A 6,834-nucleotide genomic window follows, 5' to 3' on the forward strand; every position below is an offset into this window, starting at 1 on the left:
CCTTAGGGACAAAAACAGGCCCAATAAAGTCCATCCATCCATCCATCCATTATCCAACCCACTATATCCTAACTACAGGGTCACGGGGGTTTGCTGGAGCCAATCCCAGTCAACACAGGGCGCAATGCAGGAAACAAACCCTGGGCAGGGTGCCAGCCCACCGCAGGGCACGCACACACACACGCACACACCAAGCACACACTAGGGACAATTTAGAATCGCCAATGCACCTAACCTGCAAGACTTTGGACTGTGGGAGGAAACCGGAGTACCCAGAGGAAACCCATGCAGACATGGGGAGAACATGCAAACTCCATGCAGGGAGGACTCAGGAAGCGAACCCGGGTCTTGTAACTGCGAGGCAGCAGCGCTATCCACTGCACCACTGTGCCACCCGCCCAATAACGTGTTTTCTCCATATCTGGCGGAGAGATCTGGCACCAAAGTACATGCTTCATTTGTGTGTCTTAAAAGAAATAGTCTTATATAGTATGTTGCAGCTAAGAATCAATTTATTGTGTAGAGGCAACATTTAGAAGAAATAACAGCAATCCATAGAGTACCCCAAGCTTGAAAGTTGTACTTCACAAAGATGCCATTATGTCAGAAGAAGAGTTGGTGAGAAATACTGTAAAGTGATTCTTGTTCATGGCCTTCTGTAAATCATACTGGCGACTGTGCTATGCTCTGGGAATACAGACTAATAGACAAACAGGTAGAGAGATAGGATCCACTACCATGGTTTTTCTTAGCATTCTGGTCTTGGAGCAGCACATAAGCTCATTAGACACCTGTGCTTATTAATATTCTGTGACAAATGTAGTTGCTCCCAGAAGCACTTCTCCAATTTTTATGAAAAAGGACAGCAGAAATCATTTCATCCATGTTAAAAAATAATTTCACAGAAAGAGCATTTTAATAGTACAAAATAGACAGTTACACTTCAGAAACGTTAGGATCAGGGACAAACCCCATGGCTGGTAATAGAAGCAGCTATGTGTCATAAGTTATAGTCATACCTAATGAGGTTACCAAGCATTTTGTAAGTGCTATTGCAAGGACATTATGGTCTGTGGAAAGTGTGGGGTGGTTTAATACATATATTAGTCAAGAAAGGTTAGAGAACATAGATGGTCAGAAATACTAAAGACAACATACTAACACTGCAAATGACTACAGCCATGAATGATCAGTATAATATACACCTCCCATAAATGTAATTGGATATATATGACATATTTTTACACTCTCCATATGTCCTAAAAAACAGTTGAATGGGGGGAAGAATTAAAACCAACTCCATGTAATAATCCATTAGGCCCCAGTCGTAAAGGAGATGTGGACTTACCACTTAAGCTAATTTTCACCTGTCCATAGAAGTCTAGAAATGAATCAAGACACCCTTGTAAACATATGATCTGAAGTGTTGTATGAAGGTTGCAATGTCTAAGTAGACGATTATCTCATAAACTAGTCCTCCAGTGGAGTTATTCCTTTGGACCTCATACATTGTACTTTCTTCAATTATCAAGCTGCCTTCCATTTTTCAGCAGAACCATCATTTTCACGTTGGTGGTGTTCATAGTTTGAGGGTTCAATGTCACTATGTTCCTGTTCTATTTGGTAATTTCCTTCTTATAGTAGGCTCAATATGCATTCAGCTGGTGATGATCATGAGGATATCACAAAAGCAAATCTAATTATCTGCATATACTGTACATACTTACACTAATATATTGATCTCCTAAGACTGATTTGGTTGCAACAGAATCACAGACCCTGGTCTCAAATAATTTTTATCTTAATGTACAATAATTACGTAAATTATTAGTAGCACAATACTAATACTGTGTTTGGTGTCTTTTTGCTTTCTAAACAGCCTTACTTCTTCATGGCATGGATTCCGCAAGATGGAAACATTTCTTTTTAGATTCTGGTCCATATTGACATAATTGCATCATACAGTTTTTGGAGATTTTTTAGCTACACATTCATGCTGTGATTCTCCCATTCTACCATATCTCAAAGGTGTTCTACTGGATTCAGATCCAGTGACTAGGAAGGCCACTGAAGAACACTAAACTAATTGTCATGTTCATGAAACCAGTTTCAAATGACTTTTGCTTTGTGATGTGGTATATTATAATGCTGGAAGTAGCCATTAGAAGATGGGTAGATTGTGGCCTTGTCAGCAACAATTATTAATTGATTGGTATTAAGGAGCACAAAGTGTGCCAAGAAAACATTCCTTACACCATTACACCACTACCACCAGACCAGACTGTTAGACACCAGACAGGTCAGTTGCATGGATTTACACTGTTGACACCAAATTCCAACCCGTCCATTGTTGTGCCTCAGCAGAAATCAACATTCATTCATCAGAACAGCCTGCATTTTTCCAGTCTTCATTTGTCCAGTTTAAGTGAGCTTGTACCCACTGCAGACTCAGCTATCTGTATTTGGCTGACAGGAATGGAAGCTGACATTGTATTCAGCTGTTGTAGCCACTCTGCCTCAATGTTTGATATGTTGTGCATTCCGAGATGCTTTTCTGCTCAGATATGCAGAGTGGTTATCTGAATTTATGCAGCCTTTTTATAGGTTCAAACTAGTCTGGCCATTCTCATCGCTCATCAACAAAGCATCTCTGTAGGCAGAACTGCCATTATTTATTGCTACACACAGTTTTGAGTAAACTCCACAGACTGTTGTAACTGCTAATCTCCTGATATTTTCATGCACATGTAGCCCGTCTACTCTAACTGTGTGTAGAAAGGGGCCCTGAGTTCTTTACTCTAATGTCTGATTTGTTAGGATTCTACTTACTTTAATATTTTGTGTCTCGGGTCACTATGAACAAAACATTATTAATTAAATATAGCAATATACTGGTCAAGTAATAACAAATAAAGGTAAAAGAAATTGCCTGTTAACATTCGTTCCTAACCCAATAGTTTATTTTACACCAACTTATAATAAACACCATGAAACTAGATTATAAAACAATAATGAACTCCCCGTTTAATTATGAGTCAATATACACAATTAATAAACTGAAAATAATCAGGAACTATATTACACTTAATACTAAAATAAAACACATTCAGTCTTGTCACTCCATTTGAAACAAAACGTTGCAGGCCTGATTCGTGGCTTGGGAGCGTTGCGACCAAGAACGTATCGGTCTTTTCACTCCAACAGGAGCAACAAAATAAAATGAAAAAGGTACCTTACTTGGCAAGGTTGTTATCAGTCCAACAAATCCTTCTGACCTCTCTGCCTCTGTCTATGCGCAGGTAGCCGCTGTTTAGTGAATCCAAAAATGTTTCCGTCATCCAAATAAGCAAACGTCCATTAGCGTGTTGAGCTGAGTTAACTCCTGCCTCTGGTAGTTCGCTCCGTTACTCCCCTCGTTGAATTAACAAGTCGTTCCTCACCAGATAGACCCTGCGAATATCTAATCGAACTTTGTCTATCTCAGCAGTTCGTATCCTGGTAAATTATCTGGTTGATAATTTATATCTCAAACTTTCTGCTACACCACCTTGCGCCACGTTCCCTCTTTTTTTTTTTTTTCTTCTTCCACCTCCTCTCCTCCAGCCCTTCCGTTTTTTACTACCACTTCCGGTTATCTAAATAAAAGTCTTCATAACTATGTAAACAAACTATTATACTAAAATTAACAGTTTACAACACAACATTTACATTTTGCGCTGCTGCCTCGCAGTTGGGAGACCTGGGGACCTGGGTTCGCTTCCCAGGTCCTCCCTGCGTGGAGTTTGCATGTTCTCCCCGTGTCTGCGTGGGTTTCCTCCGGGCGCTCCGGTTTCCTCCCACAGTCCAAAGACCTGCTGGTTAGGTGGATTGGCGATTCTAAATTGGCCCTAGTGTGTGCTTGGTGTGTGGGTGTGTTTGTGTGTGTCCTGCGGTGGGTTGGCACCCTGCCCAGGATTGGTTCCTGCCTTGTGCCCTGTGTTGGCTGGGATTGGCTCCAGCAGACCCCCGTGACCCTGTGTTCGGATTCAGCGGGTTGGAAAATGGATGGATGGATGGACATTTACATTTTTACATTAATTAGAGATTTAAACACATTTCTATCTGGGCTACATACAGAAATACAGAAACCACAGTCAAAATTACAGAGATTACATTTTTCCCACTCTCTTGTTTCATGTGAACATTAACTGAAGCCCCTGATCTGTATTTGCATGATTTTATGCATTGTGCTGCTGCCTTGTGATTGACTGATTAGATAACTGCATGCATAAGCAAGTGAACAGGTGTTCCTATTAATTTGTTCTTTAAGTGTATATAATAAAGCAGTGCCATTTACCACGTGTTCGGTGACAGTTGCTGTTTCCTTCTTTGCTTTCTATCTATTTAGGTTTACTTACTTTTCTTGACCCTGCTTTCTCTGCACCATTTTCTTTAACTTTTACTGATATTTCGCTTATTCTTCATCATAGCTATTACCTTATCACTTATGGCACAATATTTGAAACTTTGCTACTATCAAGTAGCATAAACCATCTTATTTAGTATAAGTTTAAATAACTACAGATTATCGACGTTTCAGCCAAAAATCTGACAGAAGTGAATTGCTAAATGCCCAGCATCGTACACAGTCCCAGGCTTCAAAGATAAAAACACAAGGAGCTCCACAGGGAAAGCATGCATGCCCTTAAAAAATGCTCTACCGTCTTCCTAAAAGGGACACGTGAGAATTTCCCAAGGAGACAAGTGGGATGTTCAATGGGAGCTTAGAAAAGAGAAGACATGCCCAAAAGATTGTAGGGTACCTAAAATGCCTACACTTGGATAGGGAGAGGCACTGGATATCTTTTACTTCCAATGGTAATTACAGTAAAAACAGTACATTTGATAGAATTCACAAACTGTTAATGGCCCGCTTTAATAAATTGCTTCTGTTAAACTTATTTACAAAGAACTTTTGTACACATTAGTTAATCCAGATGCTACCTTCTGATGAGGATATCCCAGAGCCAATTCTAAGTGGTACTCAGCATTAAGGTAGTGTAGCACCAGAGGTTGCAATGTTGTATCTCAGAGTAAACTCACAATCACACAATCTGTGTAAATCAACCAAAGAGCTTGGCTTTAGACTGTGACAAGGGTCCAGAGTACTAGGGAAACCCAAAGAAGCATTAGAAAAACACCATATTGATGGTATCCCAGCTGAGTTGTGAGGGTTATGAGGTGTTAACACTACCATCTGTTTTCAAAATGAACATGCTAAGAGAACAGTGACAAAATAAATAAAAATATTTACTGGGCTTCCTTCATTTGGCTGGTACACACTCACATGGGACTTTTAGGAATCTATTTCTGCACAACCAAGTTTCCCTCTCTAACCACAGGAAGTCTCTTCCTGTTTTATTTTACCATTTTAAATTAATATTGAACCCAAGAGATAGACTGGTGTAAGCTGGCAGTGATCACATTTTTTTAAATTAATTTAATTGAAATCACACGACATTCCATACAAATAGATCAATTTTACAAAAATAGGATTGAAAACAAATTAATCCCCAACCCTGAGAAGGAGAGCATGGCCAACAGAATAAAACTTAAAGCTAGTAAAAATAAGTAAATAGATGAATTAATAAGTGAATAAAGATAAATGTTGAAGAAAAAGAAATGGGGAGGGAATCTGTTTCCTCAGTGCTTTTAAAGCTTATTCTAAAATGTTATTGATTAGATCCTGCCAGGTTTTGAAAAAGTTCTGCACAGATCCTCTAAGTGAGAATTAAATTTTTTCCAATTTCAAATAATATATAATATCAGTTACCCACTGACTTAAAAGAACAGAGTTAGGATTCTTCCAGTTTAGCAAGATAAGTCTACGTGCCAATAGCATAGTAAAGGTGTACAAAAGTCTGAGCACGCTGGCTTGTTGCATTATCACGCTCACAGGTTATGTGTGAGCGTGCACACGTGTTATTTCTGTATCTGATACGCGAAAAATGTTGAACTTCCAGGAGTCTGCACGTAGCCGCATTTATTCAATTGTTTCTCTGCTTGATAAACCACACATAAATATTTGTGTGCAAATAAACATTTAGCTCTACAAAGCCATTGCAATGATTCCTTCTTTTGCAAAGTTCAGCAATGAATTGAGATCTTTCTACCTTGGTTCTGGTTTGCCTCATCCTTCTTATCGGGGATTAGGATTTGGTGCCACAGACACACACCAGTTTGACACATGCACTGTTTAACAAAGTGGTCCTTCGATCTGGATACTTGTGTGTACTAGCATCCATGGCAGCATCCAGAAAGACATGGGAGGAGCCACTAACACGTAATCCCCATCCAAGCTGGACCCGCCATGTCCCAGGACATCTGGAGGACTACATACTTGGTTACAATCCCAGGAATGATTATGAAACAGATGAATTTAGGGAATCAGAGAATACTCAATGGCAATGTATGCAAGAATAATGGAGGGATCTTCGTCATGCGGATGGAGGAGCTTCAGGACATGATGGATTCTGCAGCAATCTCTTCTGCCAAGACATTATCTCCAAAAAGACAGTCCGTCAATCAACAAACAGGGACCTTTCCACCTATGAACTGCCCACAACCACAATCTCGCATTCAGCGTAGACCTCCAGCATGCCTTTGCTTGAACCCAGAAGTCCTCATACACAGCTCGCTGCCCCTCTCCAATAGTCAGTTGAAGAATTATCACAATGACTCTCAAACATGCAGACCCCTCACAAACAAGTTTCTACAAGCAGTCATCACCAGCCCATCTGGGAGCCATTTCTTCACTAGCCAAAATTTGTGTCTTACTGTATTCCTCTTTCAGCC

Source organism: Erpetoichthys calabaricus, chromosome 2 (assembly GCF_900747795.2).
Source record: "Erpetoichthys calabaricus chromosome 2, fErpCal1.3, whole genome shotgun sequence".
NCBI classification, from domain to species: Eukaryota; Metazoa; Chordata; class Cladistia; order Polypteriformes; family Polypteridae; genus Erpetoichthys; species Erpetoichthys calabaricus.